A 14,514-nucleotide genomic window follows, 5' to 3' on the forward strand; every position below is an offset into this window, starting at 1 on the left:
AACTACCGGATGCTGCAGAAAGTTTGAAAAAGTGGAGCTTACTACTGAAAGCTGTATTCTGTAATAAAAAAACATTCAAAGAAAGTTCAGTCCGCGCTCTTGCTTCCTAATGTTGCAGAAATTGATTCTTCTCCCTCTTCTTGCTGCTCCTACGGCTTGAAGTGTCTCCCCTCACTCCAAAAGATGGACTCCGGTGGAAAACCCCGCCGGCAAACCAGACAACCAAAAAAAGAAGCACAGGAGCGCACCAAGGTAAGGATAAATGTAATGTGTATTAAACTTACATGTAAGTTATTTTATTGCTTTGTTGTTTAATACATATTACATTTATCCTTACCTTGGTGCGCTCCTGTGCTTCTTTTTTTTAATAAAAAAACATATTAATACTGTTAATAAAGATTAGTGTGGTATTTTTGTAGAGAATACGCTTTTTGTTCCCTATTTACGGAAAGCGGCAGTCCAAGCTCACGGTTTTAATTTTTCCATTTTTTAATATGGGCATCAATACAATCCACACAAGAAGTAATTAGCTAGGTTGCTGATCGATCACAGGAGAACGGATTGATCGGCGAAGATTCGGCTCGGGGGTTCACTATATGATTGCACAGGAGTATTCTGTAGTCAGGATATGACTCGAGACGAAAAACGCTAGGATGCCAATGCGTATGCGCATAGTGTGCGCGTGCAAATGCGCTACAGGGAGAGCGGTGCTTCGCAATACAAACAAGTTTTGTTTAGTAAGTGCGAGGAGGAGGAAGAGCGCGGAAGTTGGCGCGTTCTACTATGGGCGCGACCTAAAGTTGCTTTAAGGCCTTGTACATACAAGGCGCACGCGATGCAGTGCGTGACGTCACGCACGCCTGCTGCACAGGCGATCATTGGGGTCTGGAGAAGGAGACGGGACAAAGAGCAGCTCTAATTCAATGTTTGGGGGCAAGCCCGTGACGTCCCGTGAGCGGTTCACCCTCATTGGCTGAACCGCGAACGTGACCCGGCCGTCACATTGCATTCCATCAACACATTTTGTCTCGCCAAGTATCGGTCGCCTCATCGCTCTCGTCCGCACTCTGGCCGTGCGCATTGCTTTCCGGCAATTTGTTTTGGACGCTCGCACCGTCGCTCTTATTATGGACGTGGAATAAAAGAGCAATCCAAGCCGTTTTGTTTCCCCTTTCATTTTATTATTTTTTTTTTTTTACACAGTTTTTCCATGGGTTCTTTGGAGCTGAACCCCATTCATTTCCGCTCAGGGGACCCCCTACTTGCCTCTGAAGGGGTTGCCGGAATCTTCAGTTATTCGGCTTCCTCATCACATGGGCCAATAGGAAGCCGCACAGAGTGACCTCACGGTTTCCTATTGGCCCGGGAGCTTTGAAAAGTAGTCATAATGTGAACCCCGGAAGCAGGAGGTGGTTCCCGCAGCAGAAATTAGTGGGGTTCAGCTCTGGAAAAACACCCTGAATTAAAAAAATAAGGGAAAAAACCCGCCAGAATTGCTCCTTTAACTGGAATAGATTGTATGAAATACTTTTATAGCCAATATTACAGAACTAGCGGTGAAAAAAAAAACCCCGTGACAGGCCTTTACTTCTGCCTGAAACGTCTCTCCTGTAGGCACCTTTTTATATAGTACTCATTTTTTCATTCAAAATAATTTTCTCTAATTGTAGCCTCTTAAAAATGGTTGTGGGAACGGCTTTTATTTTTTCCATTTTTGTATTAAAAAAAATATATATATTTTAGTGGGACTTGCTGCTTGAAACTGTGTATATTTTTTATTTTTTTAACGCTCCGCTTTGGAACAAAGTATCTGATGCAGATTAAACATCTATTTATTACAGGGGTAATATAAAAACACGGGATACATATAGATAAATATCTAGTTGAAAGCCTTTGGTCTTTATAATAAAAAAAATAAATAGATTTGCTACCAGCCTCCCAGCAAGGTCACATACAGTAGCTGTTTGTTTTAATAAGGGTGTAGTCTGCTTTTTAAATGATCCTCCCTACCTAAAACCAAAGTAACTAATCAGCAATATGCTTACAGCTTAAATACTTTGGACAGCAATTTTGTTAGTGGTAACTAGAAACTAATTATTCGGAGGGTTTACATACGACTTGGCTAATGTCTTTCATGCCTAAGGCTGGGCCCAAGCCCCTGCGAAGGCGTGCGAGGCCGTGACGTCACACGCTTGAAGCGGGTGCGTTTTTCGGCCATGTTACGCGTGCCGTCCGTGGGCGTGTCTAGGGGCGTGCCAGTGACGTCGCGAAGCTGGTTCACCCTCCATGGGGCGACCTGCTCACGTGACCGGCCTGTCGCGCCAAGAAATCAGTTTGATCTGATTTCTTGCGCAATGCACGCACCCGTAAGCCGCATGGACGCGACCATTGCCTTAAGTCAGTCTGTCTGCATGGTCTGCGGTACCATGGCCCCAGCCTGTCAAAGGCAACCTGCTTACTGACCTATCCTTTCTTCTCATTATAGGGGCGCCCCCATGACAGCGACGTCACGCTGTGGTTGCTGGAAAAATCAAAGTCACTTGACTTCTAGCGATCGTGACCAAGCCGTCGAGCCGTTGCGTCACTTCTACTATAAGCGCACATTTGTTTTGCTGCGACCAAGCCGTCGCCAGCACTATAAGCGCAGCCTAATCTGCATGTATAGAATATTCTGTTACCCTTGGAGGTGCGTTCCAAGTTGGGTACATGCTTTTTTCTTAATATTGGGGAGGATTGGAGTGGGGGGGGGAGGGGGTGGGGAGAGCAAGGTTTTTTTGGCGCTAAACCGTGTTAATTTCAGCTCCCGGGATTCATTCCAGGGCAGGTTCCTGCTGTTACTTTCTGGTTGTTTAAATCTCCCGCTTTCTATTAGCCCATGTGGCAAGGGAGATTTAAACATCAATTTTGTTTCACCTAGGAGGGAAGAACAGGTGGAACCTTCCCAGTAAATGTCTTGGGAACCAGTGGGACCCCAGATTGGAAATGAATGTACAGTAGGGCCCCGCTTTATGGTGTTCCGCTCATACACCGGTACCGGGAAGGAGGCTGCCATGTCTGCACATGCGCAGAACAGGGGCTGCCCAGATCACGCATGCACAGAACGGGGGTGTAGATGTCGCGCATGCGCAGAACGGTGGTCGCACTTGCACAGAACTGAGGGTGCGCATGCGCAGAAGGGGAAATTGCCAGTCTGCGCATGCGCAGATGCCGAAAATCACCGGTTCCTTTTTCCGCCGATATTCGTTTTGCAACGGGACCATAGAACAGAACCTGCCGCATTACTGGGGTCCGCCTGTAGTTCTGCTCCAGAGATCCCCTGATTGACACCCATGTAACACAAAAAAAAAAGTTTTCACTTGATGCTTAAAATGCTTTGGACATTGGTCATATATGTTCAGTCTTAAGCCTTTTGATCTGGGGATACTTCTTATTAAAACGGTGTCAGTGGCCTAAGTGAATCATACTGCCCAAGTTAATGCTGTAGGTATTCTCTGGCCTCTCTCTCTGGCTTCTCTCTGCCTCTCTCTCAATTGAACCTCTGGCAATCGCGATTAGAAACAACTTAAATATCTCTTGACTCGCTGGGCTCTCTAGAATAAAAAATTGGCTTATATACAGACTAAGTTTTACTTACACTTACCAACCCCCTATTATCTTACCAAATTTGGAAAATTTCTTGAAAGAGTTTTGGAACAATACCGGATTTTAAAATGAATACATCTAAATCGGAGACCTTGGCCACCAATATCCCAGACAACACCCAAAAACCGCAGAACTAATTTTTTTTCTACACTTGGCAGGATGCATTCATCAAATACTTTGGGATTCTCTATTGAAAGACTTGGCCTCTTCGGATAAATATGAGCTCTCATGGCTGGGGCGCATTGCCTCAATCAAGATGAACATTGTACCACGTATCTTATCATGCCACACACTTACTATCCTGGTTTCTTGAAGATAATTAAATCAATTCCAGAGTAAGATTAATGATTTTGTATGGACTGGGTAAAATCCAAAAACTCATGCCGTGGTCCTTCTGAAATCTACCACCAAAGGTGAATTAGCATTATCTGATTATTTTTCTACTATTATTTGGCATCTCATCTCTCACATGCTATCATGGCATGACCCATAAGCTTAAAAAGGTGGGTGGAGATTGAGGGTTCCTTGATTGCTGTTCTGAAGAGGCAACTTGCAATATTGAGGGACATTGACAATCTTGAAAGTGTAGTGCTCACTGAGCAGGCCCTGGCTGGGACTAGTGGTGCAGATGGTGGAGCTGTGAGTGAGGAGCAGGTAGGAAGCTGGGTAACAGGAGGTAAACAGGGGGAAGAGGCAGGACAGTTGTGAGCTGACCCATCCCAATAGATTTGCCAGATTGAGTGAAGATATTGGGAGTGTCAGGGCAGGAATGGCAAGGCTGAGGGTGACTGATTTCTCTAGCAGCCAGGGAAATAGTTCCTCCTGCACAAAGGAGACTCTGGATACTCGAGACTGGACTGGGGGCTCGAGTTCGGCACTTTTCAGATCACGTAGACTGGTTGTTGTGCGGGAAGGGAACTGACCCGGCAGTCTTGGTACACGTTGACACCAATGGCAAAGTTAGAGAAAGATGGAGGGTCCTAAAAAGACTGGCCTAGATCCCCGAAATAATTTTAAGGCAAGGACCTCCGAGGTAGTATTTTCTGAAATACTGCTTGTGCCATGCGCTACCCAAGGGAGACAATTAGAGATTAGACAGGTTAATGCATGGCTAAGAATGTGGTGTACGAGGTAGGGTTTTTTTTGTTTTTTTTGTTTTTTAATAGCATTTGGACTCTTTTTTCTGAGAGGTGCTATCTTCATGGTAGGGTTGGATTGCACCTCAATGAAGAGGGATTTTCTGTGCTAAAGGGGAGACTGTTAAAAATGGTGTGAGGAGATTAGCAGGGAAGGAGCAGAATGATATAGGCATTACTGAAATATGGTGGGGTGAAATTTGTGACTGGGCAGTTAATTTAGAGGGTTATTCCCTTTTTCGGAAGGACCGAGCAAATAGAAGAGGAGGTGGAGTATGTTTATATGTTATACCGGATCTGAAACCTATTATAAGGGATGATGTTTATGAAGAGAGTGATGAAAATGTAGAGACCTTGTGGATAGAAATTAGCAGTGGAAATTAAAGTACAAAGAACATGTTTGTAGGGATATTCTATAAACCATCAAATATCTGTGAGATAGAGAAAGCCAAAATACTTTTGTAAAATGGAGAAGGCATCAAAACTAAACTAGGTCATGTTTGCATAATGGGTGATTTTAATTATCCAAACATAGGCTGGGGCAATGAGATTAGCGTTAGGCTTTGTCCCCGGTGGCCGCGCTCGACGGCGTGCGTGGCGCACATTAAGTATGTCTAATTTTGTCTATTGGCGTGGCAGCCGAGCATTGGTCACGTCACCGCGGCTGTTCAGCCAATGAGGGCAAACCAGCCATGTGACATTATGGCCATGCCCCGCCACACCCGCCTTTCCCCCCATTCTCCCCCCCCCCCCGCCCCCCTCTGTCGGATCTCCTGCTCTTCACTGGAAGCGCAGCCACGGCTGAAACTAGTGCACACGCCGCCAGCCGCTCCGGCGCAGCACGCAGTGACTGGGACCATAGCCGTACAACGAATGGAAACAGGTTTTTGGGGGTGTTTAAAGACAATTACATGACCCAAATTATTGAGGAACCAACCAGGAGAGGGGCAATACTGGATTCAGTAATATCAAACAATGTAGAAGTAATAACAAATATTGAAGTCCAGGAACAATTTGGAAACATTGATCATAACATGGTCTCATTTGATATAAATGATCAAAAACCATATTACCCGGGTTCAACAAAGACTTTACATTTTAGAAAGGCAGATTTTAATAAACTGAGGACTAATCTACAAGGAATGCATTGGGATGATGTTTTTGCAGATAAGTGGGCAGTCATTAAAACATTGTTAGAAAAGCTCACTCATCAGTGTATACCCTTGGGTAATAAGTATAAAAGAAACCAGTCTACACCAATGTGGCTAAATAAGCAGGTAGGGGAGGAAATGTAAAAGAGTCAGGCATTTAGATTCTTAAAGTCCTGCAGATCCCAGAGAGTCATGAAGGAATAGAAGAACAGCAGGGCACAAGGTGTATGCAAAAATAATATTTAATCCAGTTCACCTTGACAAAGACTGTGGTTTCCTTGGCTGGTTTAAATATTCTTTTTGCATAGTCTGTGTGCCCAGCTGTTCTTGTATTCCTTCATGACTCTCTGGGATCTGCAGGACTTTGCCTACTTCAAGGAGTGACCAGCATTTGTTTTTTTGTTTTTTACCCTCGGGACTTGTGCCTGCAGAACTCCTTTTTTGATTTAGATTCTTAGGGCCTCATGCAGAGAGCATCGTTATTTCAAAACTCGCCATTTTTTGTACAATTTCGCGCAGAAAACTGCAGAAAATGGCGAGTTACGAAAAACGCGCCAATTTTTTTTTCTATTTCTAAAACTCGCCTCGCGGCTGGCGAGAACCTCCATCTCGCCATTTTTAAAACTCTCCGAATGCAGAGAGGTACGAACGGCATGTAGCGGCTGTTCGCGCCAGGAAAATGGCGCGATTTTCTCATTTTTGCCGCGCCAGGAAAAGTTGGCAATAAGATGGCGCTCGCCGCCTATAGCAAAGGGGACAAAAAATGCGCGATTTTTTCTTTACACATTTCTGAAGCGCGCATCTTTCCCATTTAAACTCGCCACACGCATCCATGTTAAACATAGCAGAATTCGAACTTTTCTGCATATGGAGAATAAAACTCTCCAAAAAAGCTACTTTTTATGAAATTCGCCAATTTGAAAATTCGATGCTCTCTGCATGAGGCCCATAGTCAGAAATGGAGGCATATCAGAGTTATAAGGAATGTAACAAAAGTTGCAAAGGGCAATCAAATTGGCCACGATTGAAAAATGAAAAAAGGATTGCAATAGAAAGTAGGATCAACTCTAAAAAGTTATTTAAGTACCTTTTTAATACAAAAAAAAAAATCGAAAATATAATATATAAGGAAAAAGCAGAGGTATTAAATACATTCTTTGCTTCTGTGTTTACCAGAGAAGAATCAATAGCAATAGTTCTGCAGGAGGAAGCCACAACCACAATATTAACAAACCATTGGTTAACTGAGGAAGACGTTCATAGGCGGCTTGATAAAATTAAAGTAAATAAGGCATCTGGCCCCAATGGCATACATCCAAGAGTTCTTAAAGAGCTAAATTCAGTAATAGCCAAACCATTACATTTAATATTAAGGGACTCCATTTCCACGTGCTCAGTAACACAAGATTGGTGATAAGCAGACGTGGTGCCTATTTTTAAAAAGGGAGCTAGATCACAACAGGGGAATTAGACCTGTAAGCCTGACATCATTATTAGGGAAGCTACTTGAAGGTCTAGTACAGGATAATCATGAATACCTAATGGAAAACAAAATTATTAGTAATAGTTGGCATGGATTTATGAAAGATAGGTCATGCCATGCTAACCTTATTAGTTTCTTTGCGGAGGTAAGTAGGAATTTAGACCAGGGTAATGCAGCTGATGTGGTATACTTAGATTTTGCAAAAGCTTTTGAAACAGTTCCACACGAGGTTAAGTGTACAAAATAAAGCAAATTGGACTCTGTTAAAATATTTGCACCTTGATTGAAAACTGGTTGACGGATAGACAACAGAGGGTTGTCATAAATTGAACTTTTTCAGGTTGGGTTAAAGTTGTGAGTGGATTACCTCAGGGATCAGTAGAGGGCCTCCTGCTTTTTAACTTGTTTATTAATGACCCTTGAGGTTGGCATACAGAGCAAAGTCTCCATCTTTGCTGATGACACAAAATTGTGTAAGGTAGCAGAGCAGATGTAATTTCTCTCCAGAATGACTTGGAGAGACTGGAAACTTGGGCAGCTAAATGGCAGATTTTAATAGAGGTTTAATATAGATAAATGTAAGGTTATGCATTTGGGAAACAAGAATAAACAGGTGACTTACAATTTAAATGGGGATACATTAGGGGAATCCTTGATGGAGAAGGATTTAGGAGTGCTTGTAGACAGCAGGCTTAGCAATAGTGCCCAGTGTCATGCAGTAGCTGCAAAGGCAAACAAGATCTAATATTGCATTAAACGGGCAATGGATGGAAGGGAAGTAAACATAATTATGCCCTTTTATAAAGCATTAGTAAGACCACACCTTTTTTATAAGGAGTACAATTTGGGGCACCACTCCTTAGAAAGACATTATGGAACAAAAGAGTGCAAATTAATAAAGGGGATGATAATCTGATTTATGAGGAGAGGCTAGCGTCATTAGATTTGTTTACATTAGAAAACAAGCGTCTAAGAGGGGATATGATAACTATATACAAATATATTCAGGGACCGTACAAGGAGCTTTCAAAAGAGTTATTCATCCCAAGGGCAGTAAAAAGGGCACGGAGTCATCCCTTAAGGTTGTAGGAAATGAGATTTTCACCAGCAACAAAGGGAAGGGTTCTTTAAAGTAAGGGCAGGTAAAATGTGGAATTCATTACCCATGGAGACTGTGATGGCAGATACAATACAGTAGAACTCTTTAAAAAAAGGTTGGACATCTTTTTCGAAAGGAAAGGTATACAGGGATATACCAAATAAGTAAACATGGGAAAGATGATCAGTATTCCAATTTGGCAAGATTGGGCTATTTTTTGATGGGAAAATATAATTGAGCAAGGAGAAAACTAGAGAGAAATATAGACATGCTACTGTACAGTATTGTGAATAAAATATTGAAAACAAAAAAAAAATAACAATTAGAATTGCCCCTTTAATGTGTCAAACCTAAAACTTAACTTTTTCTCAAAGAAAATCTAGTAGACAACACATACATTAAAATATAAATAGTGTGTAAAACAAGTTTGTGACATTCCATTCCTTATTAAGACAGAGAGGTTTTTTTTTAGTATATAACTGGAAGATCCAATAAGCTTCTTTTTGATTTAAAAAACAAAATTGAGCTCAGGTACTTTCTTTTAATTTAGGGAGAGCATGATCAATCCCAAGGACAGAAAGGCCTGGGGGTTGGAGTTGTGGTACGAAGTGAAATATTTGGATACAGGATGAAACATTCCCATTTTCGATAGGATTAGTATGCTCTTGTATCCATTCCCTCATTGACCTTATGGCCACATATTGTAAAATGCATAGACTGCATAGAAGATGAAATGACAAATTGCAGATAATAAAAGACTCGGTCTGATATATCGTGACAGGACAATGCTTCCTGAGCAGATACATGTTTGCAACTCGTGCAGCAATGTCCGTTATGAACTCTGTACACACCAGCACGAAGGGACCCCATTATTTTCATGTGAATAAATGTTGGGAAACCACTGCACCAATTGTGACAGGGTCCCTAAAAGCAAAAAATAAATAAATTCACCTTAAAAAAACAGATCTTTCAGATCCTGATCTAAAGGTGGCAGAATTGTTTATTTATTTTTTAAATCAATTTAATCAGAGTCCAGTAATGACTCTATTTGTATGCAATGCTTTAGAAAAATCTTGAAGTAAATATCTGTTGCAAAAGCCTCATATATAGGTTTTCAGATTTCTGTAGAAAAAACCTAGTTGGTAGAAATCCCCTTCATCAGAGGTCACAAGGAACGACCTCCCCTTTAAAAGTGGCAGTCCCATGTTGCAGGTTAAAAAAAATTCACAACATTGAATTGTTCTTGAAAAAAAAAAAAAAAAAACAGTACAAGTAGAAGTTACATTATTGGAAATGCTAAAATCATTTCTCCACGACTGTGCATCACCATAGGACATTAGGTCTACTCCCAGCTGCAGGTAGGACACAGGTCAGCTGACTAAAAGTGTATTTAAGGTGCTGTTCACTCTTCTTCTCCCCCCGCCCCCCTGTCTGTTGCTTATGCCCTACCCGCAGTAGGATACCCTTGGTGTTTTATATCTTGCATATTATTATTTTTTTCCTTGAGGCCTCCTGTAGGCCGACCTAGTAACCTGAGGTACTGGACTCATCCACAGGCCGCTCTGTCTGCCCTGCCCATGTTGGGAGGGTGAGAGAAGAGGATTACCCTGGGTTCCCTCAAGGTCCTTCGCATCACCGCAGCCGTGTTGGAGTCCTGGACTATAAGCAGTGGCGAGTGTTTCCAGCTCCCTCCCTTACTCCCCTCGGTCTGCTTACTGACTTCTTGAGCAGAGGAGAGACACTGGCTGGTCTCAATACCAATTGAAGGCACTTCCTCATTTAAAGTTCTGATGGATAGAGGTATTGTTAAATAAGTTTGTTTTTTTTCCCCTCTGTGGTTGCTACTCCGTACAGAACAGTGATGGCAACAACTTGCCCGGCATTGACGATTAAGTATTTGGATTGGGAGAATCAAGACAAACTTTTAAAGGATTGTGCTATTAGAATGTTTTGGATTTTTTGGGTGATGCCTCTCTTGATACTATAACTTTCTTGGCTAGATCATCCCTTTTTAAGCGTTGCAGCCAGAAGAGCCCTTTAATGTATTGTCAAACAAATTGATGTCTATTCCTTTTTCAGGAGGTCAGTGGTTTGGGCCATAATTAGAAGCAGTTCTCACCAAAATTGTAGGTTAAAAAGGGGACTTTCCTCGCTCAGGACATAAGACTGAAAATAGGCACTTCTTATAAACTTGTTAGACCGCTTTTTTGTGACTCCAGATTTTCTTAGGGACCCAGATTCCAGGTTAAGCAGGCCGGTTAGTCAATCCACCAGACAGGTTGCACCAAACGTCAGGGCATGGATGCCTGAACGCTATAAATAACAATTTCTGATCTTCAGAGGGTCCACTCCTTGTAGGCGGGCTGTTTCTCTTCAAAGACGGGTAAACCCAATCGACCATAGATCGCTGGGTCCTCCAAATAGTCTCAGAAGGATATGGTCAATTCCCAATGAAGATTTCTGGCATCTGGAGTTCCCAGGGATCCCAGAAAATGTACAGCATTACATCATTACATCCAGATTTTTCTCAAGAACTGAGTTATAAAAAAAACATCATGGTTGGGGGGTTTATTCCAACCACTTCATGGTTCCAAAAAAAGAATATTCATTCAGAACCATTTTGGAGCTCAAGGATCCCAATACATAAAAGTCGAAACGAGACAATTCAAGCTGGAGTCCATAAGATCAGTCATCAGTACCTTAGACCAGGGATGAGAGAACTTTTTACGCCGAGCCCCCTTTTTATCCATGAAATTTCTCGGGCCCCCCCCTGCCTGATGTAATCAAAATCACATGGAAAAAAACCCTTTATTAAACGGTATACAATGTAAATACAAATATCTCTAAGACAGCGCATATAGTGCCCGCGACGGCGACGTCACCCGTTGCCACAAGCGAAAGTTGTATTTCGCTTTGTGGCGGAGCGGGCAACCAGGCCATTGATTGGTTCAGGGGCTGTTACATGAGGCGACAGCCCCTGAAAAATTAAATATTGCCGGCTTAAAAAAATCGCTTTGCCTCGTCGCGCTTACTATAAGCGCACGCGACAGCGACAATGCATTTGTTTTCGGGCAATGTCGCGTCGCTGGCACTATAAGCGCAGCCTAAATACTTACATACTTCAACAGCTCGCTCTTGCAAAATTAGGCTGCGTCCACGCTGCCACGGAGAGCGGTGACATCATCAACTCTCCAAGCATGAGCGCAGGGTGTCCTGCATAATTTTGCAAGCACGAGCGGGGAAGTGTTTACACTTTTTTTTCTCCCATTATTTCTGTACATTCATAGTATGATTGATTTAGTGGCAGCCAACCCTTCCACTTGCAGAGGATCGCAGCGAAGCAGGTTGCCAGCGGAGGAGAGAAGGAACACAGCGCTATTGTAGGGCAGACACCGGAGGGAGGGGCGTTTGACATCATAGCGCTGGGACGTGCTCCTCCCCCGTACCTTCGAATCACGTGGCCGCCACCTGCACTATCCTGTTCGACCGCCCGCGCACATCTTCTTAGCCGCGCGCGCATATCTATTTCGCCTGCGCAGCCAGGTTTTGCCGCACGCGCCCCACCTAAATAATCTTGCGCCCAGGGCGCCCCCCACCCCCTCAGTTTGTGCACCGCTGCATTCAATCACAACACCCACATACACACAATCACAACACACAAAACCAACACACACAGACAGACAACCAACAGGCACAGCATACACACACCACCCACTCAATCACAACCAACACAAACTCAATCACAACACACAACACACACACACATGAGGGAATAACTATGCCTGCTCAGGTCCCCCCATGTGCTGCTGAAAACGGGCGGGTAACAGACAGGAGGAGGAGGAGGAGGAGGGCTTGTCTGTGTGCAGGGAAGGCCCCGCCCCCTCTGCAAGACACAGAGAAGCAGCCTCAGCACGGAGCTTCTGGCCGCCCGTGCACAGCTCTGCCCACCCCCAGGTTTCCCCGCACGCAGCCTGCGCCCCCCGGTTTGCGCACCGCTGCCTTAGACTAAGGGGGCTTTGACTACCATCTATTTGAAGGACGCTTATCTACACGATTTGTAATCTCTCCAAAAGTCTCTGGTCCTATTGTGTTCCCATGATCAGTGCCAGACCATGCCGTTCGGTCTATAAACAGAGCCTCATGTTTCACCAAAATATTGGCAGTGCTAGCAGAAAATTTAAGGAGAACAAGGGTTTTTTTTGCTGATAGACAACTTTATATTCACCATACAAGGCATATGGCTGTATTATAAACAAAGAGCAGCCTGATTACTCAAAAATGGATGAGATTTTGGGGTCTCATGTTCAATACCAGAAGGTATGCAGAATCTTGCAACTAGCAGATCACATGAAGACTAAAACAATTATAACGGCAGGTCAACAATGCATTGACCTTTATAGGTTACATGGTCGCAACTACGGTGCCAGTTTTCACATAGGGAAGTTTCAGAAGGAGTTTCTAGGTAAGTGGAACAAGAATATGGAAGACATTCAGCATATTTCGGTCAAGTTAAAGCTGTCCTTAAAAGTAATCAAGGTTATAAATATCAACCTACTTGAATTAAGGTCAATCTTCATTGCAATCCTCTTTCCTCCCCCCCCGCCCCCCAAGGTTCTAATGTAAGGCTTAATCCGACAACACTATTGCCATTGCCTACATAAATCGTCAGGAGAGAAAGATGCCAAGATTTTGAAATGTTCTTCCAAATAAAAGATATATGTACTCATCTAAGTAAGAAGGGTCCTCAGATCATTTATTAGGTATGAAAAAGACCCACAGACCACAACTTTTTGGTGACATTAACCCGTAGTCGGGTATAATAGACTTTGAAATGGGCAGAGCTGAATATTCCAGCGATATCGGCAATTGACATCCCAGGGATTCCGAATGTTACAGCAGACTATTTGAGCAGGAACATTCTTGTTCCTGGTGAATAGACTCAACAAGGAGATGTTCAAGATGATGGTGAGAAAATGAGATCAGCCTATTGTGGACCTAATGGTGTCCAGGTTCAACCACACGTTTTCAGTCTTCTGGGCCAGGGTCCAAAGGCAACCTATTGGAATGCACTAGCAATATCATGGGACTTTCCCCTAATATGTTTTTCCTCCCTTTTTGATGATCCAAATGATTGTAAAGACTTGTTTCTAATAGCACCTGGTTCTCTAACCTTTTTGGAGAATTACAACAAAATATCCATGGCTTCTTCCTCTAGTCACAGAACTAATAACCCATGGACCAATAAATCCTTCCAGTCTAGAGATTTAATCTCTTACGGCATTGTGGTTACAACAGACAAGCATAGTTGTTCTGCAAGTTGATAATAGCTATAATCAAAAGATAAATTCATTGATTAACTGAAATTAAGACTATGATTTTGGAGGCTGATATCTACTGATGGCAACATCCTAAAATTAAAGGAAAATATACCATTGAGATGCACAAAGCGCTACATTAACAATAACAATTAAAAGAGAAGTGCCTAGAACTGCTCCTATTAAGGAAGATGCCATCATCTGATGAGTGAAAAAGCCAGTGTTATCCTAAATGGCGCTTAAACCAATAAGTGCAATTTCTTAAAATAAGAAAATATACTGTGATATTCGTGATAATTGGTGAAAAATGTATATGAATGCAAATTTGCATTAACATAGCACGTTACTATCAAAAAATGTGATTCTCAGCTCAGAAGTCCAGTTATTTTCCGGGGAGCGTAGATATATGCAAAAGAAACACACAAACATACTGTAGTGCAATAAAACATAAATGAATCTTGATTTTCAAATTCTGCAGAGTTTGTACTCACAAATTCCCAATTCTTTAGTGCATATCCAAAAATCAGTGTCAATGGTGTCTCTGTGCGTTGTTGGTGTCAACAGTAGATCCACAGGTGTGATACCTTCGTGTAATTAAGTAGAAAAGCCAAATAGTGTAGACCGATTAAAAACTTTTTATCTAGATAACTAAAAGGTCAAATACAAAATCGCATATTTGAACAAGTAA

General features: G+C 42.6%; 1 protein-coding gene across 4 annotated transcripts in view; it reads left to right on the top strand.

Moving 5' to 3' along the window:
• HYCC1 (hyccin PI4KA lipid kinase complex subunit 1) overlaps window positions 1-14,514 on the top strand; it is an 89,928-nt gene that overhangs the window by 24,385 nt on the left and 51,029 nt on the right. The window contains exon 2 of one of the 4 annotated variants that reach the window (XM_075587137.1): window positions 10,068-10,311. The exons of the other annotated variants lie outside the window; for them this stretch is intronic. The gene's annotated coding sequence lies outside the window, so the exon portion shown is untranslated. The remainder of the gene's footprint in view (window positions 1-10,067; window positions 10,312-14,514) is intronic. 4 annotated transcript variants of the gene reach the window in all.

The sequence above is a fragment of the Ascaphus truei genome, chromosome 2, assembly GCF_040206685.1.
Source record: "Ascaphus truei isolate aAscTru1 chromosome 2, aAscTru1.hap1, whole genome shotgun sequence".
Lineage (NCBI taxonomy): Eukaryota > Metazoa > Chordata > Amphibia > Anura > Ascaphidae > Ascaphus > Ascaphus truei.